Source organism: Lissotriton helveticus, chromosome 12, assembly GCF_964261635.1.
Source record: "Lissotriton helveticus chromosome 12, aLisHel1.1, whole genome shotgun sequence".
In the NCBI taxonomy this organism is placed as follows: Eukaryota; Metazoa; Chordata; class Amphibia; order Caudata; family Salamandridae; genus Lissotriton; species Lissotriton helveticus.
In genome coordinates this window covers 130280361-130298808 of record NC_136073.1, presented here as the reverse complement: position 1 = coordinate 130298808, position 18448 = coordinate 130280361, and the positions used below count along the sequence as shown (strand labels likewise).

Here is an 18448-nt window from a genome sequence, read left to right as displayed (position 1 = left end):
ATACCCTGGCTCTCTCAGTCATACCTGTGCATGCACTTGAAACTTACTTTACCAATAAAAGAAGCAAATAGAAAAATAAAACAAAAGTGCTTGCTGGATTAGGCAAACACACTTCATAAAACTGCATTTTCTTTTCTATTCTCCCCGTGTTACAAGCTTAACTGCTCCCTGTGTAATTTCTCTTAGCCTGCTGTCCCAGGAAGAGAATTTTATCTACAGGCTCTTTCTGTGTTTTTTTCCTAGTCTTTCTTTCCCTTTTCTTAGATTTGTAACTGTTCCTTTACGTGCTCTATTTAGGCGCCATTAATCTCATTTGAGCGCCTTGTACCTGCTGCTGTTTTCTCCACACCTCATACTGCCTTTTCCCTCTTTCTCTCTTTCTCTGAGGTTGGTGGCTACTTTCCAAAGCTTCTGATGCCCCAATGTTCCTTCATCTTGTTGTCAGACATGAACTGGAAAAAGCAACCAAATTAACAAGTCTTTACCACTCACACATGGCAGACGTTTATACTTTAATTCAATGAGCTAAGAAAAGCGTGTTGTGGGGCCCCTACGAGCCATGGTGCTTGCTTCATCATAATTAGGCACGCAGTCATTAGCCACAGCTCTGATCATGGGTCACTGAGGTCAGTTTCAATAATTCCTCAAAAACCTAACCATGCAGTCCCCCCTAACTGTGTAGTTATCTTGCTTTACTGCTGTTTGTGTGATTAGCTGGGAGGAGCTCACGGCAGCATCCTCCCTATAAAAGTGTAGATGGACCGCTCCTTAACTCTTTCTTGCTTCACATACAGATGGCTTGAGGAGGTAAAGGGGAGATGCAGGTCTAATAGACAGAAAAGAAGATCTGCGCCAGGTGTGTTTCTCTGCATTGGTGTCCCATCACAGGCCCACAAGTGTATGTGTGATCTTTGACTACTGGCAGTTCACAAGCAGGCGGTGTCAGGACTCAATCTGTGGGCCCTGTCATTACCTATCCAACTGCGCTGTTGAGTGAATCAAGAGGTACTACAAACACTTGGGTTGACAAGGTGCGATCTTGGAGACGTAAGATGGCCGCCGTTGTTGCCAGCGTGGAAGACAGCAGACGTTCTAGTCTCTCAGACCCCAGCTGCTGAGACTTCTATGTGGAGCGCGAGCGTCATGAAAAACGCGCACTTCACTGAAGACCCTAGCTGAGGAGGTTCGTTTTCCTGAAGCGACGAAGATTCTAGTAATAAGCATTTCCCAGTTTGAGAAGTCGAGTACCTGAGCGAATCATTTTGTGGAAGACGTCGGACTCAGACTCGGTGCAGAAAGTCAAGCGCGAGTCTCTGAGGGCATTGTGAGCGTCAGAATAAAAAGACTGAGAAATACCGTTGACAGCCGCCAAGACGCTGAGAAGCGGCCGCCAGTCAAATCCTGTCGGAGATTCAAGTCCTAAGGGAACAAGACCGGGCGAGAAGCGCCTACAGCGCCAGTCACTGAAAACACAAGCTAAGTGAACATCTACCTATCGCCTGTGAAAATTAAAATATATATATATATATATATATTACCTACTGGCGGTCGCCAGTAGGTATATATAGTTAGGATTTTTTCTCTATGGGATTTTTGAGAATTCTATGTCTAATAACTTTGGCGTTTGTGGACGGAATTGGCTGAAATTTTCAGGAAAATGGAACATTTTGTTTCTGAGCAGCCCCTGACAATTTGGGGGGGTTTCATCAAGGGGGGGCCGAGAAAAAAGGGGGGTCCCAAAACGTGTTTTTCCCATGTTAATTTCCATAGAGCGGTTGGCCTCACTTTTAGCTCGAACGGCTGAATGGATTTGCACGAAACTTGGCAAAATTGTAGGGACTCTTAGCCCGATGTGCCTTTGCTAGATCACAATATATGTGCTCCAGTGGATTTTGAGTAATTTAGGTTCAAAAAAAGATATATATCTGGGCGGAGCCTAACCACACATCTGATCTGATTGGCTGTCAGCACTTCATCCAAGAAGTGTTGGCAGCCATCTTGGGACCAATATACATGATAGCACCTCATTAAAAAGCATTGTAGTTAATAGAGGGTTTTAGGACTTTAGTTACATTATAAATCATTTGTTGATGGTACCATACTCGTTTTAGGAATTGTGGTGGGTTCTAAGGTGATTTTACCATGTGAAAAAACCTTCTGCTGTGATATCATGAATATTGTTTGAAAGAAAACTAATATCTCATGATTTTCCCACAGTGGTTTGGAAGGGGATCTATAAGCTAAACTGAAAGCATATTTTCTGTAAATTCACATTATCTTTCTCAGTCATGTGAAAATGAAGTCTGACATTCTCAGTAAAACATGTACATCCAACAAGGACAGAGACTGTCAGTTGATTCCTTTGTGTTCTACTGCAGCCTCCTAGAGTGTTCTAAAGAACAACTAGAGCGCTAACAGTCCTACTTATTACAAAGGTATGGCACACCTGAAGCCATCTTGATTGGAATAAAGTGGTAACTCTTAAAACATTTAATTTAAAAAGAAACAACATGAGGGGGTATATTTTGCCATAGAAAGTATGATTAGTGCTGCAGAATGAAAAATTAGGGCACATTTTGAGTGACTTCTCAAATCCTTTTCTATTTCATTAAAACATTCTGACATGCAGTCTCCCAAAATGGCCACCAGAGACAAAAGAGCCCAAATGTAGCCCAAATATCACCCAGATGTAGCCCAAGTATAGCCCAATGACAGAATGTCCCAGAGTGTTCTAAAGAACAACTAGAGCGCTAACAGTCCTACTTATTACAAAGGTATGGCACACCTGAAGCCATCTTGATTGGAATAAAGTGGTAACTCTTAAAACATTTAATTTAAAAAGAAACAACATGAGGGGGTATATTTTGCCATAGAAAGTATGATTAGTGCTGCAGAATGAAAAATTAGGGCACATTTTGAGTGACTTCTCAAATCCTTTTCTATTTCATTAAAACATTCTGACATGCAGTCTCCCAAAATGGCCACCAGAGACAAAAGAGCCCAAATGTAGCCCAAATATCACTCAGATGTAGCCCAAGTATAGCCCAATGACAGAATGTCCCAGAGTGTTCTAAAGAACAACTAGAGCGCTAACAGTCCTACTTATTACAAAGGTATGGCACACCTGAAGCCATCTTGATTGGAATAAAGTGGTAACTCTTAAAACATTTAATTTAAAAAGAAACAACATGAGGGGGTATATTTTGCCATAGAAAGTATGATTAGTGCTGCAGAATGAAAAATTAGGGCACATTTTGAGTGACTTCTCAAATCCTTTTCTATTTCATTAAAACATTCTGACATGCAGTCTCCCAAAATGGCCACCAGAGACAAAAGAGCCCAAATGTAGCCCAAATATCACCCAGATGTAGCCCAAGTATAGCCCAATGACAGAATGTCCCAGAGTGTTCTAAAGAACAACTAGAGCGCTAACAGTCCTACTTATTACAAAGGTATAGCACACCTGGAGCCATCGTGATGGGAATAAAGTGGTAACTCTTAAAACATTTAATTTAAAAAGGAACAAAATGAGGGGGTATATTTTGACATATGAATTATGATTAGTGCTGCAGAAAGAAAAATTAGGGCACATTTTGAGTGACTTCTCAAACCCTCTTCAATTTCATTAAAAAAATTCTGACATGCAGACTGAAACATGCACTTTGAATACCAGCAGCAGACGTCCCTGGTGAGCAGTAGCTTTACTACAGTGATCTAATGTGCAACTAGAGTGCTAACATTCAGAATTTATGGCAAATGTGTGACACATCTGAATGCCTTCTTGATGGAACCAAAGTAAACAAGCATTGAAAATGCAATAGATCTCGCCCTCGTTTAAGTTAAAGCCATTCTGTTTGTAATGAGGTGGCTTTTTAGCTTTGCTTTTATTAGTGTTTTTTCAACTTTCATGTAAATAACATGCATCTGTATGCATATAAGTATATGTATGCATGCATTTATGTTTGTATTTATATAGATATACAGATGATATATGTTTATATATGTATGTATATATATATATTCACTGAAAAAACCATAGGTTATAGACCATATATAGTTAGGAATTAGCATTTACAAAACCTTGAAAATTCACTGAAAAAACCATAGGTTATAGACCATATATAGTTAGGAATTAGCATTTACAAAACCTTGAAAATTCACTGAAAAAACCATAGGTTATAGACCATATATAGTTAGGAATTCGCATTTACAAAACCTTATTTTACTCACACAAAACCATTGAAATTCCATATATAGTTAGTTGCACTAACTATATATCGCGCACCCGCAATCCACTGCTGATGATGTCACATATTACATCATTCATGACATGGTCAGTGACATCACTGATGACATCACTGATGACATCTCAAATGACATCACTGATGACATCACTGATGACAACATCCAGTGACTGTATGTTTCTGTAAAGTTAAAATATGTCTTACATATTGAAGAATGAGTGGATGTATAAGCGTCTGGATGAAGGATTTAGTAGGTGCATGACTGACTGTATGAGTGAGTGATTAAATGTGTCTCACTGAGTGCATGGGTTAGTGACTAAACTGTCTTAATTTGTGCATCATTATGTCTGTTGTTCTGTAAACTGTTGCATGTGTTGATAAGTAGCTATATGAGTAACTATATGGGTTATTGATTGGTTGCCCAAGTATTTGTATGGGAGACTGAGTGTGTGTGTGGGTGGCTGGGAGGTGTATGACTCTGTGCATAGATGTGCGAGCAGTTGATTCACTAGATGTATGGTTTCAAAAGTGCATGTGGAAACAGCTGTATGGGCGGTTGACTGTGTGCATGAGTGTATTGGTGAGTGAATGGATATCTCAGTGCTACATGTCAAAGTAAGTACATATGTAAAACACAGTACATGTGAGAGTTGACATATATAAATAACTGTGCATAAGAGCCAGTGAATGTGTGAGTGGCTGTATGGATCATTGTGAACTTGTATCAGGGATTGTATAAGAGAGTAAATATGTGTTAGTATATGTTTGAATAAGTAAAGTTTGTATAACTGTATAGTTGAGGAAATGGAGGTGTGATTGATTCTTTGCATGACTGACTAGGTGTGTGAGTAACTCCATGGATGAGTGACAGTCTGTGAGTGTCTGTTTACACTGATTGTATCTAAGGTTATATTAGAGTCTGAAGAGGTTCATCGTATTATCACATGAATGATATCATCAGTGATGTGATCAGTAATGTCAAATAAGATGTCATCAGTGATGTCATCAGTGATGTCATTTGAGATGTCATCAGTGATGTCATTTGAGATGTCATCAGTGATGTCATCAGTGATGTCACTGACCATGTCATGAATGATTTAATATGTGACATCATCAGCAGTGGATTGCGGGTGCGCGATATATAGTTAGTGCAACTAACTATATATGGAATTTCAATGGTTTTGTGTGAGTAAAATAAGGTTTTGTAAATGCGAATTCCTAACTATATATGGTCTATAACCTATGGTTTTTTCAGTGAATTTTCAAGGTTTTGTAAATGCTAATTCCTAACTATATATGGTCTATAACCTATGGTTTTTTCAGTGAATATATATATAGACAATACGAGAATTGCAATTCAATTAAGCAACTGTTGTTCTTTTAAAAAATAGAACTTATAAGTAAACGTTTTAAAAGAAAAAGAAAGACAAGATGTAAAATATGTAAATACTTACCTCAACTGCTGAAACAACTCGAGGAGCTCAGTGAGCCTGCAAGGAAAGAAAAGAGAGCAAGAATTAGTCATCAGTCAGAGGCCCTATAAGTAAATAAGGAAAGACCATTCAGACAGAAACCCATATTAACAGAAAGCTCTAATATTAGTGAAGTAAGTGCACCTTTCCCTACCAAAATATAAATAGGTAATATTAAGTAAGAGTCATCAGGAACAAAATTAATCTATGTTTGCTGTTTATTTGTTATAATAGTGACAACTGATAGATGAGCTGAGTTAAATCATTTCATTAAGAAGAGAGGCAAGGTCCAGCAGCACAAGGGTGGGTGAGCAGAAAAAAACACGTACTCAAGAGTAGACAAATGATTAACCGGATGGCAGGAATGTAATGTTGTGCTATTGCTTTTAGGTTCCTCAAAGCTACAAAGCCACCAGAAGGCAGAGACCAGAGGGAACCAGCGCAGGACCATTCTCTTCTCTGTTTGTTATTTTATCCAACACCCCCTTCCCTTAGGGTAATGAAGGGAGGGTTCAGTGACTTGACCCACCGACATTGCTGAGAGGGATTTGGGTTCTAGCATCTCTGCTCCTGTGCAAGACCTTGGTGAGCAACATAAGTTACATAGTCCTGACAGAGTGAAGTGCCCAAGTAGCCTTTGCACCTGAACAGAGATGGCAGAAGGAATTGATGTCCAGTCCTTAGGTACAATCCTAGATGCTATACAGAAGGAATTGGGAGCGGTGAGGGAGGAGAATCGAAGCTTGAGGCAAGAAGTGATTAGTGCTAGGAAAGAAACTGCTGAATTGGCGTTAAGACTACGCCAACCAAGTAGTTTGGAGAGAGAAGCCATGAACCCAGTCTTAGAGACAACTAATAGGTCCACTACTCAGGTAATACATTCTCTCTCTCCGGTCATTCCATTAGCAGCTCCGGAGAGATTTAATGGGGATCCTCAGAAAGCGCAGATATTTTTATCACAGTGCTCATTACATTTTATGTGCCGCCCTTCGATCTTCCTCGACGCGCAGTCTAGAGTGGCTTTCATACTTTCATATCTTAGTGGAGATGCAGCTTCGTGGTCCATGCCCCTAGTCACAAGAGATGACCCCTTGCTACGGAATTTTGAGGATTTTAAACAAGAATTTTTAAGAATATTCGACCGAAGGAGAATTTCTCAGGTGGTGGATAATGAACTCTTAGATCTTCGACAGGGGAATCGAGACTTGATCGCATACCTGGCTCAATTCAATAAGTTGGTAGTAGAGACCAATTGGCCAGAGAGCAAGAGAGCCGCAGTATTTTATCGTGGGCTGAGAGATGAATTAAAAGACACCTTGGCTCAAATTCCTAATCGGCCTACCGAAATTTCAGCACTGATAGATTTAGTGTTAGAGATAGATTTCCGTCAAGGAGAACGGCGTGGGGAGAAGAAGAAAGATTTTAAGGCAATACCTCCGAGATTTGACCGGGCTCGGTCAGATGGCACAAAAACCTCTGAAAATCATACAGGAATCGAACCGATGCAAATTGGGACAATAAGAGGCCCTTTGACTAAAGAAGAGAAGGAAAGAAGAAGAGCGAACAACCAATGTATGTATTGTGGATCCGGAAGCCATTTCGTCCGAGAGTGTCCGAAGAAACCAAAGGGTCCATTCAAGCCGAAGGAAAACTAATGGCACCACCTGTGGGGGGAGTTGAACAGGTGAGTGCGACTCAAGAAATAACTCCACATGAACACCAAGTCGCGAACACGCTACAGTCAGCGGCGCCGCATCTAGTTTTGACAATGGAAGTGAAATTCAGACAGACAACCTTGACTGAAGTGTCGGTGATGATTGACTCAGGTGCCACAGGGAACTTCTGTGATTTAAAGTTTGCCACAAGGGTTGGAATTCAGGCAATTCGGAAGGCCAAGAGTGAACCAGTACGTGCTGTAGATGGGACAAATCTTTCTTCAGGGCCCATCGTGAGCCATACCGAGGCTATCCAGTTGACAACCAGAGAAGGACATCAGGAGGAAGTTCAGTTTAATTTGATAGATGCCCCTCAATTCCAATTAATTCTTGGCCTCCCCTGGCTTACGGAGCATAATCCTACAATTAATTGGAGTTCCAGAACTATAGTGATGGATTCAAGTTACTGTTGTGAAAATTGTTTCGATTCAGAGAACCAACTTGAAAAGAACACCCCAGCGCAGGCCTTGTGTACCATCGAGCATTCCCTGTGTGTGATCAATGTTCAAGAAATTCCAGAAGAATATAAGGAATTCGCAGAAGTATTCAATGAAGTGGAAGCAGAACGCTTACCGCCACATCGAGTTTATGACTGCAAGATAGAATTAGAGCCCGGGTCAAATTTGCCATGCAGTCGTGTCTATGCCTTGACCGAGAAGGAACATCAACATTTGAAGGAGTACTTGGATAAGTATCTTGCCAATGGTTTCATTCGACCGTCCCAATCGCCTGTTTCGTCGCCCCTGTTTTTTGTGCCTAAGAAGGAAGGAGAATTGCGGCTGTGCATCGACTACAGAGCCATAAATAAAATAACCAAGAAAAACCGATATCCTCTACCACTAATCTCAGTGCTTCTAGACCAAGTAAAAGGGGCTCGAATCTATAAGAAGCTCGATCTAAGAGGGGCCTATCATCTAGTCCGGATGCGAGAAGGAGACGAGTGGAAGACGGCATTTCGGACAAGATTTGGGCTTTTTGAATATCAAGTGATGCCCTATGGATTGTGCAATGCCCCGGCCGCCTTCCAGCACTTCATCAACGACGTCTTGAAAGAGTTTATAGATCGGTGTGCAATTGTGTACATAGACGATATCCTAATTTATTCTTCCGATGTGGCAAGACATCACGAGCAAGTGAGAGGAGTGTTGCAGAAGCTACAGGAGAATAAATTGTTTGTGAAGTTAGAAAAATGCGCCTTTGATGTGACCAAGGTGGAATTCTTGGGCTTCGTACTGTCACCTTCCGGAATCGTGATGGACCAACGCAAGGTGGAAGCAGTGACAAACTGGAAATCCCCGAGAAGTGTGAAAGAAGTTCAAGGCTTCATAGGATTCGCTAACTTTTATCGGAGGTTTATTAGCGAGTTCTCCAAGAAGATCCTCCCTCTCACCAAGTTACTGAGAAAAGGAACCAAGTTTGAGTGGTCTGAAGAAGCGGAAGAGGCCTTTCAATCGTTAAAAAAGAATTTCACCACAGCGCCAGTTTTGTTGCATGCTGACCCCTCAGAGCCTTTTTACGTAGAAACTGATGCGTCAGATCAAGCGGTGGGAGGAGTGCTGTCACAACGACACAAAACCACGGGCCAATTGCATCCGGTTGCCTACAGATCCAGAAAACTATCTCCTGCTGAAGTGAATTATACCATCACGGAGAAGGAGCTGTTGGCTATCAAGGACGCCTTTAAGGAGTGGCAACACTATTTGATGGGTGCCCGACATCAAGAATTTGAATTTAATTTGAATTTAAAAACATTTGTACAGCGCGCGTTTACCGGGCGGTTTCATGGCGCTAGTGGGGGACAGTGGGTGGCAGCAAGGAGAGGCTAGGTCAGGTAGGCTTGCGTGAAGAGGAAGGTTTTGAGGTTCTTCCGAAACAAAAGATAGGAAGGAGAAGTGCGCAGGGTAGCAGGGAGGGAGTTCCAGAAGGTGGGAGCCAAGACAGCAAAACTTGAGCCGCCCGCTTTCTGTTTTTTAAAGCGAGGAATGACAAGGAGGGCCGAGTGAGCGGAGCGAAGTTCTCTGCCGGGATGATAGGACTTGATGGCAGAACAGATACATTCGGGAGCAGTGCCTGATCTGGCCTGATAGGTGAGGCAGCCAAGTTTAAAGAGGGCGCGCTCTTTTATTGGGAGCCAGTGGAGTGTTTTGAGCAATGGGGTGGCTCGATGGTATTTGGGCAGGCCGTGGATCAGGCGAGCACCCTGGTTCTGCACCAGTTGCAAGCGACGAATCGCGTAGGCAGGGGCCCCGTTATGGACTATGTTACCGTAGTCTATACGAGACAATACCATGGCCAGAATGATTACTTTTAAGGCAGAGGAAGAAAAAAAACTGGAAACTTTCCTAATAGTTCTAAGGGAGAAAAAACAGGAGGAAACCACGGAACTAACTTGTGAATGGACGGTGAGTTGGGAATTGAGGAAAATCCCCAAGGTTTTTACTTTGGGTACAGGAAGTGGGGGGGCACCAAGAGAAGGGGGCCAGAAGGAAGGGGACCATGGACTGCAACCACCTCCGGTCAGATCCAGCTCGGTCTTGTCCGGGTTGAGTTTGAGGTGGTTGCAGTTCATCCAATCATGAATGAACGTCATTACTGTCTGGACGTTCATGGCAGATGAAGATGAGTGGGATAGATTGAAAATTAGCGGTGTTTACGGATCATCGTAATTTAAAATTCTTGAAAACGGCCAGAACACTTACTCCACGACAGCTGAGGTGGTCTCTGTATTTTGCAGATTACGATTTCATAATCACTTTTCGTCCTGGAGCCCAAAATGGGAAAGCAGACGCGTTATCCAGAATTGGTACTGAGTTTTAGAAAACCTCCAAAGACATTCAGCCAATCATTCCCAGTGATAAGATTATCGGAGCCATAACCACCATTCAACTACAAGAGTCAATTGCAGATGTCATGAGCGAAGAGGCCATGCAGAGATGGGTGGAAGAAGACACCAACAGAAGAATAATTCAAAAATTGCCCTATCATCAGAATGCCTTGTATCTACCAACAATCGAGGTACGTCAGCAAGTAATGCAAGAGTGTCATGACGACAAACTGGCTGGCCACAAGGGAGAAGCTAAGACAGAGGAATTAGTCAAGAGACATTATTGGTGGCCTAAAATGGCGTCAGATATTGAGACGTATGTGAAGTCTTGTGAGATTTGCGCGCAGGGGAAGTCAGAACGGCAGGCTCCAAAGGGGTTATTGCAACCCCTACCCACACCCCCCCATCCATGGCACACAGTTACATTAGACCTTATAACAGACCTACCAGTAAGTCGGGGATTCGACACAATTCTAGTGGTAGTGGATGCCTTCTCAAAAATGGCCCATTTCACAGCTCTAAAGGGGGTACCTACAGCCAGACAGTTAGCAGCTCACTTTAGCGCCCAGATTGTTAAAATACATGGAATTCCTAAAATAGTCATTTCAGACAGGGGTTCTCAATTTGTGTCCTGTTTTTGGAAGGCCTTTATGGAAGGGTTGGGAACGGAAGTTAGGTTCTCCACTAGTTACCACCCCGAGACAGATGGGCAGACGGAGAGAGTAAACCAAGAATTGGAACAATATTTACGACTCTTCCTTTTAAAAGAAGAAGGGAATTGGTCGGAATATCTGTGGACAGCAGAATTTGCTCATAATAATGCAAAGAATACCTCGACAGGGTTCTCTCCTTTCTTTGTGAATTATGGCAGACATCCAAACGCAACCATTCGACAAATGGAATCAGCAGTTCCAGCAGTAAAAGAAGTCATGTCACATTTGTTTCGAATCCAACAAGAAGCCATGAACAATCTTCGATAGGCTAAAGCAAAATACAAGGAATATGCTGATCGTAAGAGAAAAGCAGGACCTCTTCTGGTTAAAGGTGACCAGGTTTGGTTAAGTACCAAAAATTTGAGACTCAAAGGAAACAGGAAGTTTCAACCTCGATTTATCGGTCCTTACTCTATAAAAGATCAAATTAATCAGGTCACTTATCGGTTGGAACTGCCATCCAAGTTGAAGATACATCCAGTCTTCCATGTTTCACTGTTAAAAAAGGCTTCTACAAGTCTAAGGAGCCAATTACCTCCAAAGCCAATTCAGTTGGAAACTGGAACGGAGTATGAAGTAAAAGAAATTTTGGATTCCAAGTGCTCCAGAGGCAAACTGTATTATTTGATAGACTGGAAAGGCTATGGCCCAGAGGAACGGTCTTGGGAGCAGGAAGAGGATGTTCATGCACCAAGATTAGTAAAATCCTTTCATCAAAGATTCCCTACTAAGCCAAGAAGGGAAGGATCTACCTTGTTGTGGGGTACTGTCAGGACTCAATCTGTGGGCCCTGTCATTACCTATCCAACTGCGCTGTTGAGTGAATCAAGAGGTACTACAAACACTTGGGTTGACAAGGTGCGATCTTGGAGACGTAAGATGGCCGCCGTTGTTGCCAGCGTGGAAGACAGCAGACGTTCTAGTCTCTCAGACCCCAGCTGCTGAGACTTCTATGTGGAGCGCGAGCGTCATGAAAAACGCGCACTTCACTGAAGACCCTAGCTGAGGAGGTTTGTTTTCCTTAAGCGACGAAGATTCTAGTAATAAGCATTTCCCAGTTTGAGAAGTCGAGTACCTGAGCGAATCATTTTGTGGAAGACGTCGGACTCAGACTCGGCGCAGGAAGTCAAGCGCGAGTCTCTGAGGGCATTGTGAGCGTCAGAATAAAAAGACTGAGAAATACCGTTGACAGCCGCCAAGACGCTGAGAAGCGGCCGCCAGTCAAATCCTGTCGGAGATTCAAGTCCTAAGGGAACAAGACCGGGCGAGAAGCGCCTACAGCGCCAGTCACTGAAAACACAAGCTAAGTGAACATCTGCCTATCGCCTGTGAAAATTAAAATATATATATATATATATATATATATATATATATATATATAGACAATACGAGAATTGCAATTCAATTAAGCAACTGTTGTTCTTTTAAAAAATAGAACTTATAAGTAAACGTTTTAAAAGAAAAAGAAAGACAAGATGTAAAATATGTAAATACTTACCTCAACTGCTGAAACAACTCGAGGAGCTCAGTGAGCCTGCAAGGAAAGAAAAGAGAGCAAGAATTAGTCATCAGTCAAAGGCCCTATAAGTAAATAAGGAAAAACAATTCAGACAGAAACCCATATTAACAGAAAGCTCTAATATTAGTGAAGTAAGTGCACCTTTCCCTACCAAAATATAAATAGGTAATATTAAGTAAGAGTCATCAGGAACAAAATTAATCTATGTTTGCTGTTTATTTGTTATAATAATGACAACTGATAGATGAGCTGAGTTAAATCATTTCATTAAGAAGAGAGGCAAGGTCCAGCAGCACAAGGGTGGGTGAGCAGAAAAAAACACGTACTCAAGAGTAGACAAATGATTAACCGGATGGCAGGAATGTAATGTTGTGCTATTGCTTTTAGGTTCCTCAAAGCTACAGAGCCACCAGAAGGCAGAGACCAGAGGGAACCAGCGCAGGACCATTCTCTTCTCTGTTTGTTATTTTATCCAACACCCCCTTCCCTTAGGGTAATGAAGGGAGGGTTCAGTGACTTGACCCACCGACATTGCTCAGTGGGATTTGGGTTCTAGCATCTCTGTTCCCGTGCAAGACCTTGGTGAGCAAGATAAGTTACATAGTCCTGACAGGCGGCCAGGAAACGGTTTCAGCCTATCAACCACTGAGGAGACAAAGCCTTTGTATAAGGAATGAGGAAGCAATGAACACATTCAGCCTATCACAGGAGTAGCCCTGAGTGTTCCAAATTATAAATTCTCCATGTCACTGTATGTTATTGAGCCCAAGTAGCTCGCCGTGATCGTATAGTGGTTAGTACTCTGCGTTGTGGCTGCAGCAAACTTGGTTCGAATCCGAGTCACGGCATTGGGGTTGGCAATGTCACGGCAGTTGGGTTTTTCTTTTACAGAATTAACAAATGTACCTGTTGTTTTTGTAAAATGTCTATTAAAAACAGATCCTTTTAAATATTTAAACAATCTAACGACAAATTATTTAAACACACATGATTATAAGATGTAGCTATATTGTACCTACTGACATAAATTATCGTTCTTGAACCTATTTGCGGTGGGGGGAACAGAGCTCTCCCCCATGTCAATCAGAATGCAGATGAATGCAGTTGCAGTTGAGTGACCTGTGTTGTGGCTGTCTAGAGGGAATGCACAAATGTAGCTGTCTCGCAGCCCAATCCAGACGTCAATTGGAGACAGGTTTTCAAGGCAAATAGAGCAGTAAGTGCAGAGAAATGCTCACTCTCTAAAATTGGCATTTATAAAATAGTAAAGTTAAATCCAACCTAACCAGTAAATAGGATGTATCAATAAATAAATAAAGCTTCTCCTCTCTGATATGGAATTACCCCCCAAAAAGTATAAGGGAATACCCAATGCTAACCTATGAGAGGGGCAGACCTCACAGTAGTGAAAAATGTAATAGACTGTTTGGTACTACCAGGACATGCAAACTACCACAGTACATGTCTTACCTTTTACTTACATAGCATGATGCCCCAAGGACTACCTAGGGCCTACCTTAGGGGTTAATTATATTTAATAAAATTGGAGTTTAAGGCTTGGCAAGTAGTTTTAAATGGCAAGTCGAAGTGGCAGTACACTGCAGCACAGGCACTGCAGTAGCAGGCTTGAGACAGGTTTGAAATGCTACTTCTTTGGGCGACACAATCCGTACCTGGGTATATGGTATACCACTTTACAAGGGGCTTTCAAGTAAATTAAATCTGTCAGTCAGGTATACTCCAATTACACACATGATTAGGGAAGAAGCACGTGCACTTCAGCACTGATTAGTAGCGATAAAGTGATCAGAGTCCTAAGGCCAACAAAAAGATACAGCAAAATGCGGAGGTGAAAAGCAATAAGGTAGGGTTGAGACCACCTTAAGAATGAAAGGTCTAACAAAAACGAACTAAGGATAACGTGAGTAAAACATCAGGTTTCTCTACGGCATTTGGTGAGACAAGTTTGCCTTCTTTTATCTTCCATAAATGCAATCTTTCCCGGATCCCTTTATTATATAGCTCTTCAAGGAAAAAAGATAAAGCACTTACAAAGGAGCCTCAAATACTCAAAGATGGTAGACTTCTGTAATATGGGCCATAGACTAAAAGCAGCACGAAAACAGAGTGCAATAGGGTCCCAAAAGCTTGAGTGCCACATGAGAGTATGCATGAAAGCCTATCCTTTTCCAAACTAGAGATATACTCATGCAATTTTTGTTTTTAAGAGAGAATGTGCCTGCTGAAAAAAACATTATTTTTAAAAAGTGCATTGCAGAATATCAGGAATTTGCTGTGGGACACCTTGAAAACTTTCATACAGATTATTTGCACAAAACTTACAGTCAGTTGTTGTGGCCGAGTGGTTAAGGAGATGAACTAGAAGTCCATTGGGGGTCTCCCCGCGCAGGTTCGAATCCTGCCAACAACGAGAAACTTTTTTACATCGGCTACAATTTCAGAAGTTAACCTTTAGTATTTCTTCCATGTCAGTTTTATAAATAGGTGGCTTATTTTGGTGTCACTATTGCCCTTTCATATATTTATTATCGCTACCCCTTTCATATCTTTGCTATAACTCTCTCCCTACATTAGCGCTGGTGCAAACGCTTCAAATTATTATACCCTGGCTCTCTCAGTCATACCTGTGCATGCACTTGAAACTTACTTTACCAATAAAAGAAGCAAATAGAAAAATAAAATAAAAGTGCTTGCTGGATTAGGCAAACACACTTCATAAAACCGCATTTTCTTTTCTATTCTCCCCTTGTTACAAGCTTAACTGCTCCTTGTGTAATTTCTCTTAGCCTGCTGTCCCAGGAAGAGAATTTTATCTACAGGCTCGTTCTGTGTTTTTTTCCTAGTCTTTCTTTCCCTTTTCTGAGATTTGTAACTGTTCCTTTACGTGCTCTATTTAGGCGCCATTAATCTCATTTGAGCTCCTTGTACCTGCTGCTGTTTTCTCCACACCTCATACTGCCTTTTCCCTCTTTCTCTCTTTCTCTGAGGTTGGTGGCTACTTTTCAAAGCTTCTGATGCCCCAATGTTCCTTCATTTTGTTGTCAGACGTGCATTGGAAAAGCAACCAAATTAACAAGCCTTTACCACTCACACATGGCAGAAGTTTATACTTTAATTCAATGAGCTAAGAAAAGCGTGTTGTGGGGCCCCTTCGAGCCATGGTGCTTGCTTCATCATAATTAGGCACGCAGTCATTAGCCACAGCTCTGATCATGGGTCACTGAGGTCAGTTTCAATAATTCCTCTAAAACCTAACCATGCAGTCCCCCCTAACTGTGTAGTTATCTTGCTTTACTGCTGTTTGTGTGATTAGCTGGGAGGAGCTCACGGCAGCATCCTCCCTATAAAAGTGTAGATGGACCTCTCCTTAACTCTTTCTTGCTTCACATACAGATGACTTGAGGAGGTAGAGGGGAGATGCAGGTCTAATAGACAGAATAGAAGATCTGCACCAGGTGTGTTCTCTGCATTGGTGTCCCATCACAGGCCCACAAGTGTATGTGTGATCTTTGACTCCTGGCAGTTCACAAGCAGGCGGCCAGGAAACGGTTTCAGCCTATTAACCACTGAGGAGACAAAGCCTTTGTATAAGCAATGAGGAAGCAATGAACACATTCAGCCTATCACAGGAGTTCCCTGAGTGTTCCGAATTATAAATTCTCCATGTCACTGTATGTTATTGAGCCCAAGTAGCTCGCCGTGATCGTATAGTGGATAGTACTCTGCGTTGTGGCCGCAGCAACCTCGGTTCGAATCCGAGTCACGGCATTGTGGTTGGCAATGTCGCGGCAGTTGGGTTTTTCTTTTACAGAATTACCAAATGTACCAGTTGTTTTTGTAAAATGTCTATTAAAAACAGATCCTTTAAAATATTTAAACGATCTAACGACAAATTATTTAAACACACATGATTATAAGATGTAGCTATATTGTACCTACTGACATAAATTATCGTTCTTGAAACTATTTGCGGTGGGGGGAATGGAGCTCTCCCCCATGCCAATCAGAATGCAGATGAATGCAGTTGCAGTTGAGTGACCCGTGTTGTGGCTGTCTAGAGGGAATGCACAAATGTAGCTGTCTCGCAGCCCAATCCAGACGTCAATTGGAGACAGGTTTTCAGGCAAATAGAGCAGTAAGTGCAGAGAAATGCTCACTCTCTAAAAATGGCATTTATAAAATAGTAAAGTTAAATCCAACCTCACCAGTAAATAGGATTTATCAATAAATAAATAAAGCTTCTCCTCTCTGATATGGAATTACCCCCAAAAAAGTATAAGGGAATACCCAATGCTAACCTATGAGAGGGGCAGACCTCACAGTAGTGAAAAATGTAATAGACTGTTTGGTACTACCAGGACATGCAAACTACCACAGTACATGTCTTATGTTTTACTTACATAGCATGATGCCCCAAGGACTACCTAGGGCCTACGTTAGGGGTTAATTATATGTAATAAAATTGGAGTTTAAGGCTTGGCAAGTAGTTTTAAATGGCACGTCAAAGTGGCAGTACACTGCAGCACAGGCACTGCAGTAGCAGGCTTGAGACAGGTTTGAAATGCTACTTCTTTGGGCGGCACAATCAGTCCCTGGGTATATGGTATACCACTTTACAAGGGGCTTTCAAGTAAATTAAATCTATCAGTCAGGTATACTCTAATTACACACATGATTAGGGAAGAAGCACGTGCACTTCAGCACTGATTAGTAGCGATAAAGTGATCAGAGTCCTAAGGCCAACAAAAAGATACAGCAAAATGCGGAGGTGAAAAGCAATAAGGTAGGGTTGAGACCACCTTAAGAATGCAAGGTCTAACAAAAACGAACTAAGGATAACATGAGTAAAACATCAGGTTTCTCTACGGAATTTGGTGAGACAAGTGTGCCTTCTTTTATCTTCCATAAATGCAATCTTTCCCGGATCCCTTTATTATATAGCTCTTCAAGGAAAAAAGATAAAGCACTTACAAAGGAGCTTTAAATACTCAAAGATGGTAGACTTCTGTAATATGGGCCATAGACTAAAAGCAGCACGAAAACAGAGTGCAATAGGGTCCCAAAAACTTGAGTGCCACATGAGAGTATGCATGAAAGCCTATCCTTTTCCAAACTAGAGATATACTCATGCAATTTTTGTTTTTAGGAGAGAATGTGCCTGCTGAAAAAAACATTATTTTTAAAAAGTTCATTGCAGAATATCAGGAATTTGCTGTGGGACACCTTGAAAACTTTCATACAGATTATTTGCTCAATGCTTACAGTCAGTTGTTGTGGCCAAGTTGTTAAGGCGATGGACTAGAAATCTATTGGGGTCTCCCCGCGCAGGTTCGAATCCTGCCAACAACGAGAATTTTTTTAACATCGGCTACAATTTCAGAAGTTAACCTTTAGTATTTCTTCCATGTCAGTTTTATAAATAGGTGGCTTATTTTGGTGTCACTATTGCCCTTTCACATATTTATTATCGCTACCCCTTTCATATCTTTGCTATAACTCTCTCCCTATATTAGCGTTGGTGCAAACGCTTCAAATTATTATACCCTGGCTCTCTCAGTCATACCTGTGCATGCACTTGAAACTTACTTTACCAATAAAAGAAGCAAATAGAAAAATAAAATAAAAGTGCTTGCTGGATTAGGCAAACACACTTCATAAAACTGCATTTTCTTTTCTATTCTCCCCGTGTTACAAGCTTAACTGCTCCCTGTGTAATTTCTCTTAGCCTGCTGTCCCAGGAAGAGAATTTTATCTACAGGCTCTTTCCGTGTTTTTTTCCTAGTCTTTCTTTCCCTTTTCTTAGATTTGTAACTGTTCCTTTACGTGCTCTATTTAGGCGCCATTAATCTCATTTGAGCTCCTTGTACCTGCTGCTGTTTTCTCCACACCTCATACTGCCTTTTCCCTCTTTCTCTCTTTCTCTGAGGTTGGTGGCTACTT

The 18448-nt window shown here is 41.6% G+C and overlaps 3 non-coding genes across 3 annotated transcripts; all 3 read left to right on the top strand.

The window, feature by feature from the left end:
- The first annotated feature begins 14835 nt into the window (after nt 1-14835).
- Nucleotides 14836-14918, top strand: TRNAS-AGA (transfer RNA serine (anticodon AGA)). The gene has a single exon. It is a non-coding gene; the product is annotated as a tRNA-Ser (tRNA).
- A 1286-nt stretch (nt 14919-16204) lies between these two features.
- On the top strand, nt 16205-16276 carry TRNAH-GUG (transfer RNA histidin (anticodon GUG)). Its single transcript has one exon. It is a non-coding gene; the product is annotated as a tRNA-His (tRNA).
- Nucleotides 16277-17775: 1499 nt separating this feature from the next.
- TRNAS-AGA (transfer RNA serine (anticodon AGA)) lies at nt 17776-17857 on the top strand. The gene has a single exon. It is a non-coding gene; the product is annotated as a tRNA-Ser (tRNA).
- Nucleotides 17858-18448: the final 591 nt, after the last annotated feature.